General features: G+C 41.9%; 1 protein-coding gene and 1 long non-coding RNA gene across 13 annotated transcripts in view; one reads left to right on the top strand and one right to left on the bottom strand.

The window, feature by feature from the left end:
- Window positions 1–476: 476 nt before the first annotated feature.
- On the bottom strand, window positions 477–21,705 carry LOC129465566 (uncharacterized). Its single transcript, XR_010116621.1, has 3 exons — window positions 21,506–21,705; window positions 7,008–7,273; window positions 477–1,754 (listed from the first exon to the last, which is right to left on the bottom strand). It is a non-coding gene; the product is annotated as an uncharacterized lncRNA (long non-coding RNA).
- TESPA1 (thymocyte expressed, positive selection associated 1) overlaps window positions 21,286–24,817 on the top strand; it is a 35,831-nt gene continuing 32,299 nt past the window's right edge. For 4 of the 12 annotated variants that reach the window (XM_055247765.2, XM_055247767.2, XM_063621427.1 and 1 more), the window contains exons 1-2: window positions 21,736–21,886; window positions 23,478–24,706. The gene's annotated coding sequence lies outside the window, so the exon portion shown is untranslated. Of the gene's footprint in view, window positions 21,465–21,729; window positions 21,887–23,477; window positions 24,707–24,817 lie in introns of those variants that run through there. The other 8 variants (XM_063621431.1, XM_063621429.1, XM_063621435.1 and 5 more) reach the window with 7 other exon arrangements.

Below are 24,817 nucleotides of genomic sequence, written 5' to 3' on the forward strand. Positions count from 1 at the left end.
TGAGATCATGTCCTTTGCAAGGGCAAGGGTGGAGCTGGAAGACATTATCCTCAGCAAACTAATGCAGGAATAGAAAACCAAACACCACCTGTTCTCACATATAAGTGGGAGCTGAACGATGAGAACATGTGGACACACTGCAGGGAACAACATACACTGGGGCCTGTCAGAGTTGGGGGAGAGCACCAGGAAGAATAGGTAATGCCTACTGGGCTTGATACTTAGGTGATGGGTTGATCTGTGCAGCAAATCACCATGGCACAAGTTTACCTATGTAAGAAACCTGCACATCCTGCACATGTACCCTGCAACTTAAAATAAAAGTTGATGAAAAAAAAAACTCAGCTTTGTCTTATCAACAACTTATTTTGGTAGACTTTTTAGAAAATTCACATGTAGAAACACTCAAAGAAAAAAGATGGGAAAGAAATATAACAGACTTTTAGCAATGATTATCACTTAGGCAGTAGGCTATGTGTGATTGTTTTAATTTTTTATTTTTAGAGTAAAAATGTTTTACCACTTTCAGTAAGTTAACAGTCAAATGTGAAATTCCAATAAACATTACACATCATTACAACACAGAGAACATTAAAATCATTTAGAAAGCAATTCACCATGGTGGAGCAAGCCACAAACTTTGGCATCACAATTCTATCTTCCTTCTACAATCAACTAAATGTATATTATTATGCTCTAAAGCCATCTTGCCAAAAAGTGATGATGTCCAAGTACACATTTGCAGCCCAGACCCCACCCTGGACTCTAGACCAGTACATCCAATTGCCAACCTGATATCACCAAACAATGACTGAAACATATCTCAAATTTAGCATGTCTGTAGCTGAGCTCCTGCTCATCCCCTATATCACTCCTCCTCCAAGCTTCAGGTTCTCAGTTACTATTGGCAACCTCCTTTCTCCAGTTGCTAAGGCCAAGAACTTGAGGTCATTCCTGGGTGCCCTTTCTCTTATGCTTCCAATCCATCACACATTTTTATTGATCCCACCTCCAAAATTTAAGAATCCCACTAGTTTTGCCACCACCCTCGTCTGAGACACATCATGTTTTACCTGGAATACTGCCATAGTCTCCCGACCGGTCTTTTGACTTATGTCCTTGATCCTTTCATTCTATTCTCAACACAGCAGTGAGAGAGACAGCTCTGCTCCTTTTTAGTTCCAAAAGTTCTAATGACTTCATATTTTGCTCAGAGTAAAAACCCAGGTTCTTTCAATGACATCCCAGGCTCTACATATTCTGGCCCCTCCCCTTCCTATCACTCTGATCTCGTCTTGGACCCACTTTGGCTTGCACATTCTACTCCAAGATCATTGGGTTTTTTTGTGATTCCTCAAAAGCCCTGATCCTGTCTCAGGGCATTTGCACTTGCTGTCTTCTCAGCCAGAAATGCTTTTACCCCAGATATCTATACACTCCCTCCCTCACCTCCTGCAACCCTTACTCACATCCAGATCATATTCTGCCTCCCTTTATAAAATAAAATAATTTTTATTCTTTATTTGTTAAAATCCCATTTATTTGTTTAGTCCATACCATCTTCTCAGGGATTTTTCTTTCCGGCTGAATCAGCCTTTTGTCTTTCCAGTAAATGAACAAGCACTTGTTTTTTAATCTCTGTCATAGCACTTGTTCCATGTTGCATCATCACCTAATATGCTGTTTGTTCATTTCTCCTACAGAATGCAAGCCCTTCTCAAGCTGAAAACTTGTCATACTCCTCAATGTAGTCTCTGCAACACAAAACACAGTACACTATTACATATGTTGAGCAGAACTCTGGTTATCTCGACAATCCCCACATTATTGATGTGACAACCTCACATCATTGCAGAAATGTTTACAAGGTATTTATGATTCCCAGGCATTGCTCCAGGCACTGGGGATCTAGTGGAGGAATTGGACTAACGAGTTTCTTTCCAATTGAATGATATTGTTTATGTTTAAATCCAAAATTGAAAATTAAATTTCACAGCTGTTCTTAGGAAAAAATCTCCTGACACAGTGAGATGTTCTACCTTGGTTTCAGCTTGTCCTAGATCCCTCCTATTATGAAAGAAATCCTATTTCTCTTTTCCAGGGAGAAGTTATTGTTGAGAATTCTTTACTCAAAACAAGTACCTTTGTCCCATGCCTCAAGGAGCATATGGCTTTAAAATGCTTAAGACACTGTGGAAATGATTGAATTAAATGTCTTATAGAATATACATGCATGGCAGGAGGACATAGCAAGAGGTCAAATAATTTATTTGAAGAGTCAGTCTGCAAAAAAAAGAGAAAGGAGAATGGCCTAAAGTGAGAAGAAAGATGTAGAACTCTGCCTTCTCTGTCTGTCTAGAATCCGCCCCCCTTTCTCCCATCAGCCCTCTTCCTTCCCCTGGATGATTTCCTCCCCTCCAATCCTCTCTACTCCTCTCCATACCTTGCTCTTAGATAACTCATCCTTTGGCTGAGTGGATACATGTACAGAAAAAATTGGCCATAAAAAGCAGCAAAGGGACACGAAGAACTGCTAATGAGGCAGCAAATCTAGCAAACTGCTCAGGCGCTGCAGCATTTTCAAAATTAGTCAAGAAATAAATTATATGTGCCTTTCCCATATTCTGAAAGCAGGAACACTGAAATTTTTTTTTTTTTTTTGAGATGGAATATCGCTCTGTCCCCCAGGCTGGAGTGCAGTGGCGCGATCTCAGCTCACTGCAAGCTCTGCCTCCCGGGTTCTCGCCATTCTCCCGCCTTAGCCTCCTGAGTAGCTGGGACTACAGGGGCCCACCACCACACCCGGCTAATTTTTTTGTATTTTTTGTATTTTTTAGTAGAGACGGGGTTTCACCGTGTTAGCCAGGATGGTCTCGATCTCCTGACCTCGTGATCCGCCTGCCTCAGCCTCCAAAAGTGCTGGGATTACAGGCGCGAGCCACCGTGCCTGGCCAGAAACACTTACAATTTTGAACTTCAGACGCAGATTCATTGTTGTAAGTAGCTATAATGTTTGTTATACATTGTAAGCTATGTTCTTTCAGACATATGTCCAAACTGATTTAGTCCATCAATAAGCAAACCGTGTGCCTGCTCTGAAACGGGTCCTAGAAAAATGCTTACCAAGAACTCTGACAAATTATCTTTGCTCTTAAGGAAATGAGAAAGAAAATTGGCATGTCTTCAGCTAATTTCACACCATTTTCTAATTTAATACTCAATATAAATTATGAAGAAACATTATTGCATCTTTTTTTCTTTTTTTGAGATGGAGTCTCACTCTGTCACCAAGGTTGGAGTGCAGTAGCACGATCTCAGCTCACTGCAACCTCTGCCTCCTGGGTTCAAGAGATTCTCCTGCCTCAGCCTCCCGAGTAGCTAGGATTACAGGCACCACCCCACCCGGCTAATTTTTTGTATTTTTAGTAGAGACGGGGTTTCACCGTGTTAGCCAGGATGGTCTCGATCCCCTGACCTCATGATCCGTCTGCCTCGGCCTCCGGAAGTGCTGGAATTACAGGCATGAGCCACCACACCTGGCCTATTGATCTTTTACAACAGATAAGGACACTGAGGAGCTAAGAGGAACATTAATCACCCAATGTGCACACTTATTAAATGCCATGGCAAGACTCTAACCCTTGACTGCCTGACTGCAATGTTCATGATCTTCTCATTGCTCAGAGTGGTTGGGGAGATAGATAACTGAGTGAGGAAATGCTTGAAAGACAGCATGAAAGACAGAAATATGTCCATATAAGGCATGTGTTTAGTAAAGAAGTGTAAAAATTCTCAAGGGCTATGGAATTCCAGACCTATATCATGCTGATACAGTCAGTGGTTTATTCTGAAGAGAGGTCTTAAAATAAATTGTTTAGTCTACTGTCCCTTTCTGAGAACAGTGGTTCATTCTCTCTAAAATTATAATATAGGTGTGTAAAAATTAAAGCCCAACAGTGTAGCTGATTGGGCTAAGGGTCAAAGAAGACCTTGTCTAGCTTTGACGTGGAGACCAAACCCCTCTGAAGGGGCCGAAGGCAAAACTCTCACCAGTAGAAATGCTTCATTTAGGATGTTAGTGAGGGGAACTTAGCAGATCCTCTCTTAGGAAGTAACAATAGTAAGTATACATAGAAAGTGAGTTCAAGTCCAGGTTGGTGCCTTAATTATCTCATTCTCCCTCTCTGTGCTCACCGTCCTGGCATCCCTGGGACTCGGAATAATCAGGCTTCTGTTGCTGTGTACTCCCTTGCTACTTCACTTCCCCACATAGCCTTGTAGTAAACACAGATTACTAGAGACTTCTGCGAGTCTTTCTTTATCACTTGAAAGATCTTCCCTGACGGAATCTTAAAGACAGAGAAGCAAAGAGAAGTAAAGTAGGCACCAGGATGCGTAAATGGCATCCGCCTAGGTGCATTACTTGGTCAGCAGGGCCTGCTCAGGGTCTTGCTGGGCTAAATGTACTTTTCCATCTACTCATTCATTCGACCAATCTAAATTCAGTGTGTACACTGGGCCAGCTGTTGTGCTGAGAATATATGGATGAATACAACAGAGTCTCTTTCTGATGGGATTTACATTTCACAGGAAAGTCTAGTGATGATGGCTGTGCCTGCTCTGGAAGGAAAGGAGGGGAGCAGGGGGACCATTGCAGCTGCTGAGGACAGAGCTGTCTCCCACTTCTCCTTTCCCACATCACACTTACTAACTGCTCAGCCTCCTGCTTTGCGGTGGTGTCAGTCCATAAGTAAGAAGTGGTCTCAACTGATATCAGGATAAAACAACTACCAAGCCCGTAACTATCTGATCCGCATGCCTTTCTCACATCCCATCATTCACCACTTTGTTTTTGAATACTGTATACTATAGCTACAGGAAGTTCTTCACACTGCCCTGGTCTATTTGTGCCTTTTCTATACGCTCATGTCTCTTCTCATGTCATTTCCTCCACGGGACCATTTCTCTCTAAATCACTGTTTTAGTTCATTTTTACTTGACTCTCTGGAATAAACACTTAGTTCAATCATTCCTGCTTCTAAGAAACTTCTTGATACACCTATGAAAAATTAGGTGCCCATTACAAGTGGAATTGTGTTTCCCCCAAAAGAGATACTTTGAAATCCTAATGAGAACCTCAGAATATGACCTTATTAGGAAACTGGGCGATGGCAGGTGTAATTAGTTAAATGATGGTGAAGTTATACTGGAGTGGGGTGGACCCTAATCCAATATGACTGTTGTCCTTATAAGAAGGCGAGTATGACCCGGGCGCGGTGGCTCACGCATGTAATCTCAGCACTTTGGGAGGGCGAGACAGGCAGATCACAAGGTCAGGAGTTTGAGACCAGCCTGACCAACATGGTGAAACCCCATTGCTACTAAAAATACAAAAATTAGCAGGGTGTGGTAGCGCGTGCCTGTAATCCCAGCTACTCAGGAGTCTGAGGCAGGAGAATTGCTTGAACCCGGGAGGCAGAGGTTGCAGTGAGCTGAGATGGCGCCTTTGCACTCCAGCCTGGGCAACAGAGGGAGACTCCATCTTGAAAAAAAAAAAAAAAAAGGAGGCGACTATGTGAAGACAAAAACACACACAAAGAACTCCATGTGAAGACAGAGATTTGGAGTATTGCATCTACAGGCGTAGGAATGCCAAAGATTGCCAGCACACCACCAGAATCTAGGAGAGGACAAGGGAGAATTCCCCTATAAGCTTCAGGGGATGTGGCCAGCTGATACCTTGATTTCAGGCTGCTAGCCTACAATAAACACCACTCAATTTCCAGTACTTTGTTAATGGCAGTGACTGGAAACACACACAATGCCCCTCCTCTGAGCTCTCATTGCAACTTCTTTCTAATTATCTATGTATCTGTCTCTCTTTCTCTAGACTGAGTTCCTGTAGGGGAAAGACTCTCCTTTTCTTCTACCCTGGATCATCTCTAGAGCAGTGCTTGGTAAGGTGCTGAAAACTTGGTGCTAAATGAACAAATGAATGAATAAAGAGGCAGATAAAGTTGCTGAGTATATGGAAGAACATCAGAGATCCAGTCAGAGGTTTTCTTTTGTTTTTAGAAATTCTACTACCAGAATTTTTTCCTTCGATGTTTTGAAAATATCAGATTCTTCCTTAAATGCACTTCCAAAGGAAGTAGTCACACAAAAATGGGACAATTATTTGTGGGAGGGATTATTGTAGGCAAATTTGAGAGGAAAGTTGGTGGCAAAAGAAAGGGCCCTAACTGGGGTTGACCAGACCTTTAAGAGGCAGATCTGCTCTCCCTCAGTTAGGAGGACATGAATTTGGGGTCCAGAAAACTCCAGAAGTAAAACATCCCTCAGCTGCTCAAGGCCGTCTCTGGCTACTCCTTTTGTCTTATCCTTCATGCGTGCAGGTTATGAAATTGCTATGACTTTCTTGTCCCTATATCTTTTCTCTCTCTACCCAGAATTCCTATCCTTATTTTATTGGCCTTCTGAACAATGTTTCAAAACCTCACCAAGAATCACCTCGTCAATGATGCCTTTTCTGATTCTTATTGCAAGCCTCTTGTGCTGCCCCTGCGCCTTGCACAGATTTCTTGATTTATGCACATCTACACACATTTAGACCCATCATGAGGCCCTGATCTTTCTGAAGGCAAGGATTATGCCTTTACATATTTCAATACCCATCTCAGTATGTGGCATATGGCAAGTGCGCAATAAATGTTTGTGGGATCAAGAAATTATGTAAACCTTGTCTCTAGGGAAATTGTTTTACATCAAATTAAAACCTGGCCTTGGAAAGCTTCCGTACTTTCATACTTAAGTGCTTATGGATGAACCATAACCTAACTTAGTAGGTAGGCAGGGTGGAAATCTAACTGAGGAGTATGCTTCTGTAACAAAAGCTGAGTCTCAGCCAATCCCAGTAGCCATACTCCAGCCATTCACAAGGCAGCTGTTTAAACCACGTTCAAGTAAGGCAAAATGCCAAGCTGTAACCCGCCTAGCTATTTCCGTACCTCACTTCCGTTTTCTGTAAATCACTTTCCTTTTTCGGTCCATAAACTTGCTCTGACCACCAGGCATCCCTGGAGCCTCTCTGAATCTGCTGTGATTCCGGGGGCTGCCCAATTCATGAATCTTTTTTTTTTCTTGTTCAATTAAACTCTGTTGGCCAGCACAATGCACACACCTGTAATCCCAGCATTTTGAGAGGTCAAAGGAGGAGCATTGCTTGAGCCCAGGATTTTGAGACCAGCCTGGACAAGATAGCAAGACGCTGTCTCTGAAAAAAAAAAAAAAAAAAAAAAAAAAAAATTTAATTAAAAAGTCTATTAAGCTCTGTTAAATTTAACTTGTCTAAAATATGTCTTTTCACAATTGAAACTTTTATGTTGTTCCAGCCATAAATAAGGAAAGGTAAGAGTTGAAGAATCAGCCTTGAAACAGTGTTCTGTAAGGGAAGCAACACTCTTTTTCACATGAGACAGAAGTAAAAAGAATTCAGCAACAATCATTTCAGGACAGGTTGCAGTGAGTATCTGAAAGAAAGATTTTGGTGCTGGGAACGAGGGAGGGACTCACAAAGGTAGCAGAAGAGTCTTGTTCACGAGAAAGAGTTCCATGCCATTTTCTCTTCCTTGGCCTGATGGTGGTGGTCAGGCCCAGCTGAGCTGAACTGCAGGACAATGGATGGGACTTAGAAGGGTCATTTGAGTAAAACTCTCTTCTCTCATTCTGGTGTAATCTAATTCAAGGGCCCAGATTGGTTGGGGAAGACAAAACCACCCAGGCAAGAAGAGTCAAATATCCTCTGCAAATATTGGCAGTGCTCATTTACTTTTTATTGGCCCCATACCCCAAAGGTGGGGGAAGACAATTCCATCCCAGAAAATATAATTAGTCGGCCTGCTGGTTTGGGCTCTAATTTAATCTGGGCAGCTGTGCCAGGAGCTTATATTAGCATAACACTGGGAGGCGGAGAATATAATTACTGAGCAATAGAGAAGGGGAGGAGAAGTGGAATGGTGACCAGTGTGTGTTGGTGACAGAGGATGGAGCTGGGGGGGAGGGTGATGTCTATGGAGGGCGAGGATTCCTTTGGGAGTAAGGAAGAGGAAAGGGGCTTCTGGCAGTGGATGGACGGTGACTTTAATTTGGCTTTTGAGAAATTAGTGTGCAGTATATATGTGTGTGTGTGTGTGTGTGAGTGTGTGTGTGTTGGGGTGTTGGGTGTTGGGGGAAGGGGATTTGTAGCTCCAGGCTGGTCCACTCTGCATGACAAAGGTGAGCTTGAGAGTTGATGGATGGGCCTCATGAGTTACCCTGGAGGGAATAGATGGGGGATGTTGGAGCAGGTTATGGCTGAATTTGGGACAAATATTCTTAGATACTTTTTCAGTGGATCGATCTAAATGGGGGAAGCAGAATGAGGACATGAAATTTGCACATGTATTATCTCCTTTTTGTGTTTCAGGCAGAAGAAATGTGATTAAAAGAATACTCCTCAGGTGATTTCATTCATTCATACAGGAAAGCCGCCAGCTACAAATTTGCTGCCAGGGTACTTACTTTCAGCTGGGCTCTAGGTTAAGCAGCTTATACTTACTGTCTTAAGCAGTCCTTGCCAAGCTCAACAAAAGTGTTAGGTGTTATAATCCTCATGTAACAATTGAGGAAACTGAGGCTCAGAGACTTTAAGTAAAATGCCCACAGTCATATAGCTAGTAAGTTTTGAAGGTATGATTCAAATCCAGGCTTGTCTGACTCTAAACCCTATGCTAATAATCCACAACTCCAAATAGCTATTATCCTCTCCGTTTATATAACGGGAAACTGAGGCTCAGAGTGGTAAAGTAATTTGCATTCGCTCAAAATGTGAGTTACTATCAGAAGTTAAAATAGAATTTGGATGTCACGCAATACTGCCTCTTTACCAGAGGACAGATGGGGGAAAAGAAGAAGATGTTGTTTGCCAAGGAAAGAGCTGGATATACAGAAAGAAACAAATAGAAACCAGGTTTCCTCACCCTCAACCCAATGGTCTTTCACTGTAAGTGACAAATGTGACAACAGCTAAAGTCTCTGCTCCCTTCTTATGTACTAGATGGTATACTAAGCTTTACGTACTCCCTCATTTCACTTGCACATCACTTTGAGGTCACCACTATGATTGTCTCATGTTACATGAGAAGGCGAAGGCTTCAAGGCTGTGTAACTTGCCCAAATTCAAATAGCAGGTTAATGACAGAGCAAGGAGTCAAACCCAGACAGCCCATTCTCTAGTCACTGCCTCCCTATGGAACACACGGCCCCTCCAGGCATCATCGCATCCCTCCCGTTGTCAGAAAACCTTGGAGAGCCATAGAAATCTTTCTTCATGACAAACCTAAGCCAGTCGCACTCAGATGTCTGTCTGTTATTGCAGAGAGCAGGTAGACATGTAGGGATACACTGGGGAACTTTTTCTTTACCCTCAGAGTTAATTTTCCCTGTGGCTTTTAACCTTTCCTCTCCCCTCCAAGGACTCCCAAAATCATTCTGGCCCTACCCTAACTGCCTCTTGTCTTATAAGAAAAAGCAGAGGAGAAGCCAGTTTCTCCTTTTCCTTCATACCTTGAGGTTCTGTTGCTCTTTCAGCTCTGTTTTTCCCAGGCAAATACCTCCCACTGGGGCCTTGAGAACCACTGGGAGTCAGAGGGAAGAGAAGCCAGCTTTCCTCCTCCCAAAGGAGGAAGATATGGAAGCTGTGCTCTCAGGCCTCTGGAAACCCAAGTTAGCTAGAGGAGAACCTCCCACGCCCGCCTGTGGAGTTCTGCTTGCTCAGCTGCTCAGCATCTGCCCTGCACCCAGAAGTAGGTCTTCCCTAGGGTCCCTGCCAATCTCCTGGGCTCTGGCAAGAGGAACCGGGGCGCAGATGTGTCCTGCATCCTGAAGCCCGCGGGCATCGCTGGGCAGCCCCACAGTTCACGTTGAGGAAGCCATCTTGATTGTACAGCTCTCCTCCTGCTGATGTCCTCACTCCTATAGATTTTTCTCCTTATCTCTTCTCCCTCACTCCCCTAAATCCTCATGTGCCCAAAAAGGGCACATGATAAAATTACAAAGATCTCTTGACTAAAAGTCAAAAGGCTTGATTTTCCCACTAGCTGTGCAGGCATTGATTTTCATCTATCAGACGAGACAAATGGCATCTGCTCTCCATTTCCCACAGCTTGTCATGAGAATGTGAGGAAAATGTGTATTTAAAAAGCTGGTATGTCAGTGACAAGCCAGTGACAGGGTTTGCTCTTAGTATTGTCATTGCAATCAATGGATTCTAAGGTAGCATGTATAATGCATGTAGGTTTCAGAATCAGAGACATCAAGCTTTCAATTGTGGCCTTCTACAGAGACTCCTGAACCTCAGTTTCTTCATCCGTATAACTGGAATGCTAGTGCCTGCCTTCAAGGGTTGCTGTGAGGTTTACATGAGAGGATGTACAGAGAAACAACCAGAAGAGAAATGGGTGAGTTGGAAGAGCTTAATGTACGTTTCTTTTCTCCCAGATTCTAATGTTCCCCAAATCTAATCCAGAGACGTTAGGTCTCTGCACTTATGATTGTGCTGGTCGTGCCTTGCACAAGGGAGTCTGCCCAAAGGAACAAATCCATCCAAAATGTGTGATCTGAGCCTGGGCTGCACTGGCCTGATAGGAGGGCATCCCCAGTCTACCAAGATTCGTATGTGCTAGACTCAAGGTTAAAAGTTTACCTAGAGCAGGTCAGAACTTGGGTACCAGGGTACCAGAGTCCCAGACAAAAGGAAGGCCTTGACTGGGTGCGGTGGCTCATGCCTGTAACCTCAGCACTTTGAGAGGCTGAGGCGGACAGATCACTTGAGGTCAGGAGTTGGAGACCAGCCTGGCCAACATGGTGAGACCCCGTCTCTACTAAAAATACAAAAATTAGCTGGGTGTGGTGGCCGGCGCCTGTAATCCCGGCTACTTGGGAGGCTGAGGCAGGAGATTTGCTCGAATCCAGGAGGCACAGGTTGCAGTGAGCTGAGATTGCACCACTGTACTCTAGCCTGGGAGCCAGAGCGAGATTCCATCTCAAAAAAAAAAAAAAAAAAAAGAAAAAGAAAAAAAAGGAAGGCCTACAATGTGTCAGAGTTGAAGATACTAAAATCACACACTCACAGTTTCTAGGGTGACATTTCTAAATATGGTTCTGATTTTATCCTATCCAACTCAATATATTTTTGATGACTTCCAACTCTTAAGAAGATAAAATACCAAAACTAGTAGGTGAGAGTTGAAAGCTTAATAAGGAATAGGATAGTGACATAGTTTAAAAATATTTAAAAGTACTTTTTAATTTAAAAAGGAAAATTATAAATTTACAGTGGAAAAAAAAGAATACCACCTTATATACCAATAATAGGAAAACTGATACCACATACTTCCTGATGTGATGCACTGGGGAGACATCATCACATGTAGTAATCCTGACGAAATTGTCTAGCCCAGATTGAATCACATGAACTGCAGATAAATCAAATTGAGAGATGCTCTACAGAATAGAAGGACTATACTCTTTAAAAATATCAACATCGAGTACACCATGGACACAAAGCAGGAAGCAACTTTGGGTCTACTTGAGGGTGATGAGTGGGAGGAGGGTGAGGATCAGAAAACTAACCATCAGGTACCACGCTCATTACCTGGGTGATGAAAGAATGTATACAGCAAACCCCACAACACCCAATTTACCCATGTAACATGTACCCCTGAACCTAAAACAAAAATTGGAAAGGAAAAAAAGTCAATTTCCATGAAAGATAAAGTAGAGAAAGAATTTCAGATTAAAGGAGGCAAAACAGACATGAAAACTATATGCAGTGTGTGATCCTACATATTATTTGAAAAACAATCAGGTTTGAATAGAGTTTGTAAACTAGATGATTGTATTAATGTTATTAATTTTGATAATTATACTATAGTTATGAAAATTATTGTCTTTAATTTTAAGAGGCAAAGGGGCGTAATATCTACAACTGATTCACAAAATGTTGGGAAAAATATATTATAATAAAGCAAAATATTAACAATTTTAAGTCAGAGTGACAGGTGTACAGAAGTTCTCTGTTTCAAAAGAACACAAAGTTAAAACAAAGTTCATATCCCAAAATACGGCATCCAAGATTTCTTAGATCTAAACTTAATTTAGGTTAATTATCTTAGGTTCCACTCACTCTTTCTCATAACACAACTCACAGTATAGCCATGCTGAGCTACTTGATTTTTCCCAAACATACCCTATACTTTTCCATCTTGATACTTATGCTCACTCAGAACCCTCTGCCAGAACAGACTTCTTTTTACTCCTTAACCTTTTGAAATTATATTCAACCTTGAACATTCTTTAATTTAAAATGAGCAATCTAGCCGGGCGTGGTGGTAGCTCATACCTGTAATCCCAGCACTTTGGGAGGCTGAGGCGGGAGGACTGCTTGAGCCCAAGAGTTTGAGACCAGCCTGGGCAACTAAGTAAGATCCTGTCTCTACAAAAGAATTAGCCAGGCATGGTGGTGGTACCTAGTCCCAGCTACTCGAGAGGCTGAGGTTGGAAGATCTTTGGAGCCCAGGAGGTCGAGGCAGCAGTGAGGCATCACTGTGCCACTGCACTCCAGCCTAGGCAATAGGGAGACCCTGTCTCCAAAGATGAAAAAGAAATCCAAAAAAATCAAAGGAAGAAATCTTCGATTGCTTATTCAGCTCCTAAATTCGTTCAATCTCCTGTGATACAAATCAGACAAACAGGGGTTGTCCAGATACTCCATAATTGGGTTAATTCATCAGTCTGGGTTAGACAACCTCCTGGGCAGTGGGCTAATCTCAGATTTCCACCTGCGTAACTGTGAGATTAAAGAATGGGTATAGGCTGCCACCTGGTGGTTATTAGGAGTACAGTCGTGAGCTGCGTAACGATATTCTGGTCAAGGATGGACCGTATGTACCACAGTCTCGTAAGATTACAATGGAGCTGAAAAATTCCTATCACCTAGTGACGTCGTGGCCATGGTAATGTGGTAGCACAATGCATTACTCACGTTTACTCGCATGTTTGTGTTGATTGCTCGTGTAAACAAACACTGCGTGCCAGTCATATAAAAGTATAGCACATACATCTATGTAGAGTACATATTTAATAATGATAATAAACAACTGTTACTGGAATGACAGTTTTTGTATGTAGTTTATGTATTTACTGCACTATGCTTTTATGTATACTGCATGTATGCATAATGTATATGTATAGGTATATGTACCTATACATATCCTAAACTGCACTATATGTTTATGTATAGTTTATGTATAGTTATGTATAGTTTATGTAGTTTATGTGTTTACTGCACTATACTTTTTATTGTTGTCTTACACTTATTTAAAAAGTGAACTGTAAAACAGCCTCAGGCAGGTCCTTCAGGACCTCTTCCAGAAGGCATCGTCATCATAGGGAGGTGACAACTCCACGCCCCTGAAGACCTTCCGGTGGGATAAGATGTGGAGGTGCAAGCCAGCGATATTGATTATCTTGACCCTGTGTGGGCCAAAGGTAATGTGTGTATTTGTGTCGTAATTTTTAAAAAAAGTTTGAAAAGTAAAATAAAATAATTTAAAAATTAAAAAGCTTTTCAAATAAGGATATAAATAAAATATTTTGTACAGCTGTACAATGTGTGTTTTCAGCTAAGTGTTATTAACAAAAATGTCAAAAATTTAAAATTGTATAAAGTAAAAAAATTACAGTAAGCTAAGGTTAATTTATTAATGAAGAGAGAAAAATATTTTTAAATAAGTTTAGTGTAGCTAAAGTGTCCAGTGTATATAGAGTCTACAGTGATATACAGTAATGTCCTAGACCTTCATGGGCACCAACACTCACTCACTGACTCACCCAGAGCAACTTCGAGTTCTACAGGCCACATTCATGGTAAGTGTCCTATACAGGTGTACCATTTTTTATCTTTTATACTATATTTTTACTGTACTGTTTCTACGTTAAGATGTGTTAAGAGCTACAAACACTTCCCAGTGTTCCAATTGCCTACAGCATTCAGTACAGTAATATGCTGTCCAGATTTGAAGCCGAGGAGCAATGGGCTGCATTGCATAGCCAAGGTGTGCAGTAGGCTGTACCATCCAGGTTTGTGTAAGTGCACTCTATAATGTTCACACAAGGACGCATTTCTCACAGCATGTCCCCGTCACTAAGTGATGCATGACTGTGTACCAGTTTGGGGGTTCGTCTGTGAAGACAGAGGTTTGCAGGGTGGGGAAAGTCAGAAAGAGACACAATCTCACTTAATTCATCTGTGGATCACAATATCCACTTTTGAGATTGTTTTCGGGATTCAAGTTAAGATGTATTAGTCATTTTTCGCAGAGTATTCACTCATTAAATGATAGTATTATTAGAAATATAAAACATTACACTGGGAAGAACCTTAAAGACAATTTATTTTTACTTCCTCATTTTACGTTTAAGGAATCTAAAACCCAGAAAAGAAGCAGAGTAAGGCCTAAAGGACAGGATTTTTCACTTCTCACTCCTTAACACGTAGGTCAAAAGAGACAGGTTCAATATAAGTGTAGTGAAAATTATAATATGTAGCTGTGGAGCACTTTAAGTCATTTGAATCTCTTTCACTCCCACTTTCTCATTTGTTCCTACCTTCTAAGGGAGGCAGGGCAGGCTATGGGAGGAGGATGAGCGTTGCCAGGCCAGGTGTCTGAGAAAGATGAGATGTTTCCTCCAGTGGGTGGACAAGAGAAGTTGCCTTTTGCAGTTTGGGTGGGTGGTTACACTTCAGTTTCACTTTCTCTTGCATGTAAATCATTTCCCTCAGATTCTCTCTCTGCTTCTCTCTGACTCAGTCTCTCTTCTCTCTTTTCCTCCTCCACCTCTTCCTCCTACTCTTTCTCAAACCTAACAGAGAGAACTCTCCTTGGATCTGACACTCCCGCGTGCAGAACATACTCTGGGGTGCCACATGAACCATCTCGCCACCTGCAGATATCCCTCTGATCAGAAGACCGCAGTTGTCCCACTTCCTCTGATTAACTGACACTACACTGAGGAAACACTTAACATCTTTCCAGAAACTTTGGTCTATTGTTCTGCAGTTCATTGCTGGGTTCTGCCCCACACCCTCTTCTGCTTTGACCTGTGTCCACTCTGCGCACCAGAGTCTCCAGTCTCCTGTGGACAGCGAGTGCAGTCTGACTTTGGTAGAGTGGCCTCAGACTTCAGGGCTTCCCCTTTGTGGAGATGAAAGGAGAACCTAGGCTCTTAAAAAAAAAAAAATCTGCCCCTTCCTCCAATCTGTGACCTCCTGCCCCTTTCTCACAATAACCCAAGTTTTCATGTTCTACCTCTAAGCTCTAACCCCATATTCACTCACCCTACCTATTTTTCCCTTATACCAAATCTACAACAATGCCCAAATTTTACCTGCTATTGTGTCTTTTGATGCCTATCCTTTTCAAGGCTTTAGAGTGTTGGGTCTGAAGAACCCAGTTTTAAATGTTCCCCAAATCCATGAAGTCACTAACCCCCGATGCTCCTTCATGGCTTCTCCAAGGCTGCTATAGTCTGAATGTTCATACCAGCCCCCCAAATTCATATGTTGAAACTTTAACCCCCAAGGTGATGGTATCATGAGGTGGCATTTTTGGGAAATGATTAGGTCAGGAGAGGAGATTAGGCCCTCATGATCAGGATTAGTGCCTTATAAGAGAGACCCCAGAGAACTAGCTCTCCATTCCCATCACATGAGGACACAGTGAGAAGACAGGTGTCTATGACTTAGGAAGTAGGCTCTCACCAGACACCAAATCTGCCAGCACCTTGATTTTGGACATCTCTCCAGAACTGCCAGAAATAAATTACTGTTGTTTGTAAATCACCCATTTTATGGGTTTTTCTCTGTTGTAGCAGATGAACATACTAAGGTAATAGCTCAAGCCACCTTAAATCCTCTTTCATTTAAAAATTTTGACTGCTTTTCACTCCTCCTCTTCTTTCTTTCTCTGTCAATAATTATACCATCGCTATGAGTGTTTGCTTTGTACCAGGTCCCCGGTGTAGGGAGGAGCCCTGCTAGAAGCCCTCTTTTCTTCTAGGTAGAGAGATCAAGTTTTAAAACTCTTCCACATTTCTTGTTTGTCAAGTCCATGATATTTTTCTTGATAGATCTCTCTCTAGGCCTGAAAGGCTCCTGCCTCCCATCCTACGAAACCCTCAGATCTCTCCTCTTCCACTGCACTTACACCCACATCCAGGCTCTGTCCTCCTCCATGGGCTTACAAAACACTGAGCACTCACCATGCAAATCACGCGAAGAACTCAATTAAGACCTGTGATTCTGGGTTAAATGGGCTTGATCAAAAGAAAGATGAAACATAGGCTCACTGAGAAGTCAACCCTGTGTTCATAGCCATCTGAATATAATCAAAGATGTTAAAGTCACGATTTAATCCAGAGAAGTGGCTGTAGTGGAAGAAAACTTTTCCAAAATAATTTCCTTGGGATGTTCCAAGAAAGGAAGGAAAGATAAGGAAAGGGCAGGGAAGGAGAGGGGAGGGAAGGGAAAGGGAGGGGAGGGGAGGGGAGGGGAGGGGAGGGGAGGCGAGGGGAGGTGGGGGGGAATCCATAGGCCAATACATTTGGGAAGTACAAAACTTTCTCCTTCTAGGAGAGTCACCATTCATGTTAATCTATTAAAAGCCTCAAGAAGTTATGCCTTAAAGCAGGAGGCCCCAACCCCTGGGCCACAGACCAGCACAGTTTGGTTGCCTGTTAGGAACCTGGCCTCACAGCAGGAAGGTGAGTGGCAGGCATGATCGTCTGAAGTGGAACAGTTTCATCGCCAAACCCTCCCCCTCCCCCTGCTCCCATGGAAAAATTATCTTCCATGAAACCAGTCCTTGATGCCAAAAGGTTGTGGACCACTGCCTTAAAGGAACATGTTTGTCTTTTGTTAACCCTGTATTTCCCCAAATTACTTGATCATACTAGAAAATAAGCCCTCTAAGGGATAGTATTTGATACTGTTTCTCCCCCTTGTATATCTTCCTCTCTTTCTACACTCCCTTCAGCCCCTTCCCCAGATCTATCTCATTTCTGACACTCAGAAGCTATCCAATAAAATACATTCTGGGTAGAATTACAATCCAGATCACTGAAAGAACACCCTCTGCAGAAGCCTGAGATGGATTGCTCTTCTGTTTTGCTGGACTCTTACAGAGGGAAGATACAGCCAGACAGAAGGAAGAACTTTCTGGCATCGAGTGGAGTAATTTAGTAGAATGGGTAGGTTAGAAAAGTTACAGAATCCCTTTTGTTTGTATCCTTAACAACCAGAACACAGAAGCAGAGAAAAGAACAAGATGACTTTTGTGGACACTTTTCTGCCTGGAGAAAGTTCAGAAAATCCATGGTGAGTTAAACCACTGCTCTCTCCCCTATGATTCTATCCACTCTCTCTTTCTACTTTTGAGCCTTTGGTACAGGAAGGAGACAAACTCACTCAAACTCCACATCAGCAATTTGGAGGAACAGACTCCTAGAAAAAAAAAACAAAACGGCCAAAACAAAACAAAACAAAAATGGCATTTGCAAACCCCAGGATCTGAGAAAGAAGAAGGTTGAGAGCTGAAATGGAGGCAGATGATTTGCATCTGGGCCTGGGCAGAGGGGCCCAGCTGCTCAGCCCAGAGCAGTGGCTCTGAGCAGCAGCTTCTCTGTCTTGGGACAGCCTCTATGGACAGCTGTCCTGGCTCTGCCGCAGGTCTGGGCAACCTGCCAGCTCAGCCTGTAGTTCTGCAGCTCCAGAACTTATACTCACTACAGCCCATCTGTTTGATGGGCACATCAGCGTTCAGAAATTGTTCTTATTTATCAGTGTTATCAGGTTACATGTCTAGAGGATAATATTATTCAAAAGCAATATTTACTTTGCTTTTCAATGGAAAAGAGTCTTTCAAAATAATTTTTCTACTACCTTTATAATAATTTCTTACCAGATATCTGTCACTTAATATTTTCATTTTCCATAATAAACTACATGTAGTTGTAAAAGGGTAGAGAAAAATAGTCTGTACAGGTGTTATAGACATCTAAAGCCAAGAGGATCTTGGAAAATATTTCTCTGTTTGTCAGAAGGTGATACTGATATCCAGTGAAATTAAGTAACTGCTATAGTTTTAAACTCAGATTGCTCTTTTACCCCTAGTTCGGTGTTTTTACTAAATTCTATAAAACACAAGAGAGGGAGCCATGGAATGACAAATAGGCCCTATGACGAGGCACCAAACTGCTGAATCACATAGGCAGTAGAGAGCTAATGCATTATCTCAGTTAGCATAAGGGTTTTTATTTTTAACCAAGGGAAAAAAATGAACAAGCTCACAAAAAAACCTTCAAAAACCCTGAACTACTGCATCTAGTATAAAAATAACAAGTCATTTTGTTTTCATGAAGCACCTGGAATATATGCTCAGAGAAGTTCGTGGTGCCAAAGATATAGAGACAACGTTTTCAAAGGGTGGGAAGGGCAGGTGAGAGGGAAAAAAGAGAAAGGGAAAACAAGAGGGAAAAAAGAAGGAAGGAGGGAAGGAAGGAAGGAGGGAAGGAAGGAAGGAGGGAAGGAAGGAAGGTGGGAAGGAAGGAAGGAAGGAAGGAAGGAAAAGGAATGGAAGGAAGGAAGGAAGGGAAAGAAGGAAAAAAAGAAAGAGAAAGACTATACAACTGAGAAAGAAGATAAACAGAGGAATACCCTGGGCCTCCTTCTCCTCCTGGGAATCATATCATCTTCATCTTTGTCTTTCAGAAGCTGCTTGTAGAAGAGAAAAATGTTTCTTTCAAAAAATAAATCACAAATACTATGAACATATAAACCTACATACGTACTCACAAAAATTAAGAATAAATATAAGTAAAAACCAAAAATAAATACATCTTTTTTATTAACAAAAAATTCTCTAGCAATTGCTTGTGAAATGGTATCTTTAATGAGTGAGGTAATTTTGACAGATAGGCATAGTATTCTGGATAAATTGAAAATATTATATTTCATGCAAATCAAAACCACAGTGAGATACCATCTCACACTACTCAAAATGGCTATTATTAAAAAGTCAAAAAATAAAAGATGTTGGCAAATTTGCAGAGAAAAGGGAATGTTTATACACTGCTGGTGGGGGTGTAAATTAGTTCAACCCTTGTGGAAGACAGTGTGGCAATTGCTCAAAGACCTAAAAACAGAAATACCTTTAGACTCAGCAATCTCATTACTGAGTATATGCCTGAAGGAATATAAATCATTCTGTTATAAAGACACGAGCACGTGTATGTTCGCTGCAGCACTTATTCACAATAGCAAAGACATGGAATCAACCTAAATGCCCAGTGATGATAGACTGGATAAAGAAAATGTGGAACATATACACCATGGAATGCTATTCAGCCATAAAAAAGAATGAGATCATGTTCTTTGCAGCAACATGGATGGAGCTGGAGGCCATTATCCTTAGAAACCTAGCACAGGAACAGAAAACCAAATACCACATGTTCTCACCTGTAAGTGGAAGCTAAATGATGAGAACACATGGACACATAGAGGGAAACAACACACACTGGGGCCTATGGGAGGGTAGAGGGTGGAAGGAGGAAGAGGATCAAAAGAAATACCTATTGGGTACTAGGCTTAATACCTGGGTGATGAAATAATCTGTACAACAAACCCCTATGACAGGAGTTTACCTGTGTAACAAACCTGCACATGTACCACTGAACTTAAAATAAAAGTTAAAAGAAAAGAAACTATTATATTTCAAGAGTCTTAAAAATAGCTGCAATTTCTTGAGCATTTGCTGTAAGGTAGGCGCTGGACTAAATACTCTGTATTCCTTTATTCTTACAGCTCTACGACCACTCCTGTAAGGTAATCCCCATTTAGCAGCTAACAAACTGAGACCTAGAGACGTTAATGTATCCAAGACTACTGAGCTACTTGATGCCAGAGCCTCACTCTAAAGCCTGCTCTCCTAACTAAGTATCAAATTATCCATGTTAACAAAATGTTGACATTTGGGCCAGGACAATTATTCCTTGTGCTGAACAGTCCCATCCCTTCAAAAGCCCTTATCATCATTGGCCCTCAGGTACTAAATACCAGTATCAGCTTCCCATTCCTTTGAAAATTAAATCTCCCTCACATATTTCCAAACTCCCTACAGAAGTTATATTCTCCATTTCCCAAACATATTGAAAAACAACTGTTAAGGAAAACAATGAATTCTAGAAACTTAGGATTTAAAAGAGTTGTCAAGTTTCCATTAGTTCAGTTTTTACAGTTAATTTGTACGGAAAAGAATAGTAAATAAAGAGAATTAGGACGTGTTGGATTTAGCATTTTACTTGTTGACTGTGAAGCTAATTCTCAGAGAAGCACATATTTAGTATCTACTATGTCCTGAGAAAATATGTTAGATATTTTCATGTCTATGTAAAAGGAATAGCGTGGGAGAAGGGTTGAGTGAGAAACAGACAGAATTGTTATTTTCCTCACATTATACTTGAAGAAAATAATGTTTTGAGAACTTAACTTGCCAAGCAAGAATTTTATTTAGGATTATTTCTACCATAGTATAGCTATACTATGGATACTCAATGGAGTTGTCCCATTGATGCTTGGAAATGGAATTTAGAAACATGGTAAAAAACAATTTAACTATACTTATAGCCAAAAGATCGGAAAGAAGGTAACGAACAGGTGAAAATCAGTCACAATTAACACATTAGAGGAGTGCCTTGTAGAATAAATATTGTGATATATATTCATAAATAAATGATTTAAAGAAGGGAACAGTAGAATCAGGAGAGAGAGAGAAAGAAGATATCCAAAATGCAGCAGCATCCTACAGAGAGGAAAGTGTGTTTGGAGATACTGGAGAAGCGAGGAGGGATAGTCAGCAGGGCTGGATGCCCCCGGTGGGTGAAAGTGATTGAGGGCTGGGAGAAACCTTTTAGAGTTCAACAAGCCTTCTCCAAACTGAAAACCAGTAAACTGAAGACATCTTCAGGGTGTAACCGATTTTAAAAGTTCAGCTTTGAAAACGTTGGGGAAAGCAGTCATTTATTACAAAAACGAAAACTTTGAAGTGGTTTGAACATAAAAACAAAGTTAAGAAACTAACAGAAAAAAAAAAAGTAGGCAGTATTCAAAAACAAGCTTCGGGGGAATTTACCAGAGTATGAAACTTATCAACATGGAGCGACTGGCTCAGAGCCCTCTCAAGTGTGTGATAGGGCTGGAAGCATCTCTGAGATAAACGCCAGATCATTTATGAGAGAGAGCTTTCCCGTCTTCAGACAGCTCTCCTGAGGACAGAAGGATTTATCTGCAGCAGTGGAATTCTAGTTATATGGTAGGAAGACTCCTGCACACACCTCTTTAAACGGACTGTACCTTTGCCTTAATAGGAAAAGATCTCCTGTTTTTCTGGAAAGACAGAGGCAGCTCTGGGGCAGGAAGGTCTTCCTAGTTGTGAGCACTGTGTCTACAGATGGCTTGTCCTTCTCTCAGTCTCCTGAGCCGGAGCAAAGGATGTGGCTGGGCCAGGAGGGGGGGACTGCGTCTACATGTGTGGATGTGTGTGTGTGTGGCGTGTTCTCATTTCCGCTTCCCCTTTTGAGCAGGCAACAGCAGTTGAATGAGTTCAGGGAGAAAGGCATAATCTACAACATGATACTTTCTCACTCGCTTCACCTCTGTGCCCACACCTGTGAAGGCCTTGGCCCAGCTTCCAAAACTGCTTTGCCTCAAACTCAGCTTTCTACCAGCGGACAGGTAAGCACAGCCTTTATCTCAGTTTCAAGGCTGTACTGATTTCGGGTGATGCTAGGAGAAAGAAGGAAACATGTCAGAGAAAAATCAGGCTGTCGAGTCAAGGGAAAATCAAGGGAAAATCTCCCACCACTCTTACTTCAACCTTAAAAGCATCCATCATTATGCCTAGGAGAACGATGCTGGGTGCCCTTTTGCTTTCGTTTGTTTGTTTTCTCTTTATTATCAGAGAGGTAATCTTTCTAGATTCTCAAAACTTGGGTCTCTTTGATGACTTGAATAACTATTTTAGGAATTTTTTTTACCTTTCTCACCTGCAAAGTTCCTCTCTGTGTCTTGCTGAACTCATTGTTGCTGCAATTTCCATCTGATTATAACATTGAAAAGTTCTCAAAGAAGAAGTTTCCCGGTTTCATTTCAGGCCCTACTCTAGTGTCCATAGCTCCAACCATTGAGAGTACCTGGCTGAAATCAACGTTGCTTTCTGTGGGTATGACCTCTTTCTTCAGAAGCTGTAGAAGAAACTTGTTGGGATAAACTGCAGCAAGACATATTGAGGTCAGCTATGAGGGAGGATGTACACACTTAAGTGAGGCAAGGTCAGATTCACAGGGAGGCTCAAGATAGATGGATAGCCACCATCAGGACCAGATTTCAGGGTTCACATCTCAAAGACAGATAGATGGATGTGTTGCCCTCTCAGTGACCTACATAATATTGGGGGCTTCTTGCTCCTCCAACACCCCTTGCCCCAGTGGTAGCAGGCAGAGCATGTCACCACCTACATGAGTTTTGGGATAGATGGAGGAGTGGAAAGATCCTCCACCCTGGGGTTTTCCCATGCCCCTTCTGTGCCACTAAGCTCACCAGTGGGTGGAAGAAAAAGGGTGGGTCCCCAGGGCAGGGCAAGGACAAGAGAGGAGAGTTCCACAGAAGTGATTTGACAAAACTGTGAGCATTTACAGGAGATATCCAGGGAAGTACTAGTGACTCTGTATACCACAAATGGTCCTGAGTAGAGAGGTAAGGAGACTTTCTAGATGGTGCAGGGCAGTACCTAGGATGGGAGGTTGGAGGTAGGAACCTTCAACTTGTGTGTCCAAGTATCAGACTCAATAGTTGTTCAGCTGAGTGATTAGAGAGAAAGATCTCGTATTATTCTCTTGCAGCATGAAGTGTTAGTAGGAAGAAGGAAGTCAGGTTTATTGTCTGTCTCTACTTAGACTATTATCAGAAATGACAAGCTGAAGATATAGCAGGAGGGACAGAAAGCAATCTAACATCTGAGTTATTCGCATGCACCCCAGGGTGTTTAGAATCCATTTACAGCCACGCTACCAACATGTTCTCATAACTCCTGGGTTTTTTGAAAATTAAGATGGAACCCTGCGATTCAGCATTATGTAGTGAACGTGAAGGCCCAACCGTCATTTTCAGTTCAATGTTTGATTTGGATTCTAGTAGAGAATTAAATGGAGGTCTCGTCTCAGCCAATACTGTGACTTACAAGATTCCTTCTGGGCTACAGTAAGGGAAAAAGATCACACATTTATTTACACCTGCAAACTAACAACTGTTCTCTTTTCCACCTAAGGGACAAGACCAAAGTGGATATTCCAGTACCCACAGTACTGTGTGCCTTACCACACCCAGGCCTGATGCAGAACGGCCTAAACACAGATTTTAGATTGAGAAAAGAGTTCAGTCAAATAAGTAGAGGGACGAGGAGAAGAGAGTGTGTAGATGTTGAAAAAGAAAAGCGGGAAAGAAGAAAAATGAGTATATGCAGGACAGAGCTTATTACCAAGGAAATAAAACTGAAGAATTAAAGATACAAATTCACAGAGCTACCACAATGGTTGAGAAATCTGCTCATTCTTCCTATTTTCTCTTGATGAAACCATCTATAAATCAGCTGAGATAAACTGCTGTTTCTTCTTCTTGATGTCTTTATTGCCCATTCAAATGAAGATATTTGATGTCTCCCTACATTGAGAACATGGGATTAATTTTTTTTCCAAATCCACAACTTTAATATTTCCTGTAGCAATTATACAAGGCTTTCTTAAAATTCATATCCTGAAAGTGGAAGTAAGGAAGAAAGGGAAGGAGAGGAAAAAGGTCTTAGATGGTCTTCTTTCAGTGTTTATTCAGCTACCCTTATTTGTGGGAGAAAGAGTATGAAAAGGGAGGAGAATAGGAGTTCTATTGACTAATGAGCATTTTTTCTTTCTATTATTTACCAAGTAACATCTCCCCTTTTCCCTGAACAGATTGAACTGCTCCTTAGACAATAGAAGTCTCAGAATGCTCAAATATTATACTCAGGGGAATTTTTGTTCTGATGATCTTCTAACCTGAGTGACATGGAAGAGGGTTAGGAGCTAGAAGACAGTTCTATGAAGGAATGTGAGAATTTGTTGCAGATTGGGGTACGTCAAATGGGGGACAATCCACCTGGGTTGAGGTGGAGTTTGTCCAGTTCATGAACAGAGAAATGTTAGCTACTCTGGGATTTCCCGCGGCTCTGCGATGGTAATGATGCATATCTTGGCTGTGGATGCAGAAGGTCTTATGGGCCACATCATGGAAACCCCATTTCCTTCTTCTCTCCTCCCACACTGGTTCTCACTCTCAGTCTCAACTCACAGGCACTGCTTGGGGCATAGGTACAAAACAGACAGAAGAGAAGAGAGGTCTATCTCATACACGTCCCCCAGAGCACTAAAGACAAACCTGGGACTGGGCCTTGGAAACCAAGTGTGGCAGGAGGAAGGCTGTATGATATAAAGGAAGAAAGCATGCATCTGGAACTCAGAACTTGTGAGTTTGGTTCCCATTTAAAACCACTAATATTCTTTGTGACTCCAGGCAAACCTGCTTATCTCTCTCTCTCTCTCTCTCTCTCTCTTTCTCCCTCCTTTCTCTCTTCAG

This window comes from Symphalangus syndactylus, chromosome 17 (assembly GCF_028878055.3).
Source record: "Symphalangus syndactylus isolate Jambi chromosome 17, NHGRI_mSymSyn1-v2.1_pri, whole genome shotgun sequence".
In the NCBI taxonomy this organism is placed as follows: Eukaryota; Metazoa; Chordata; class Mammalia; order Primates; family Hylobatidae; genus Symphalangus; species Symphalangus syndactylus.